Source organism: Bison bison, unplaced genomic scaffold (assembly GCF_000754665.1).
Source record: "Bison bison bison isolate TAMUID 2011002044 unplaced genomic scaffold, Bison_UMD1.0 scf7180017858175, whole genome shotgun sequence".
Lineage (NCBI taxonomy): Eukaryota > Metazoa > Chordata > Mammalia > Artiodactyla > Bovidae > Bison > Bison bison.
Window position 1 is genome coordinate 2,034 of NW_011488748.1, and position 452 is coordinate 2,485.

Genomic DNA, 452 nt, shown 5'->3' on the forward strand with positions numbered 1-452 from the left:
GATGAAAGTGAAAGTGAGAGTGAAAAAGTTGGCTTAAAGCTCAACATTCAGAAAACGAAGACCATGGCATCTGGTCCCATCACTTCATAGGAAATAGATGGGGAAACAGTGGAAACAGTGTCAGACTTTATTTTTCTGTGCTCCAAAATCACCACAGATGGTGACTGCAGCCATGAAATTAAAAGACGCTTACTCCTTGGAAGGAAAGTTATGACCAACTTAGATAGCATATTGAAAAGTAGAGACATTACTTTGCCAACAAAGGTCCGTCTAGTCAAGCCTATGGTTTTTCCTGTGGTCATGTATGGATGTGAATGTTGGACTTCGAAGAAGGCTGAGCGCAGAAGAATTGATGCTTTTGAACTGTGGTGTTGGAGAAGACACTTGAGAGTCCCTTGGACTGCAAGGAGTTCCAACCAGTCCATTCTAAAGGAGATCAGCCCTGGGATTTC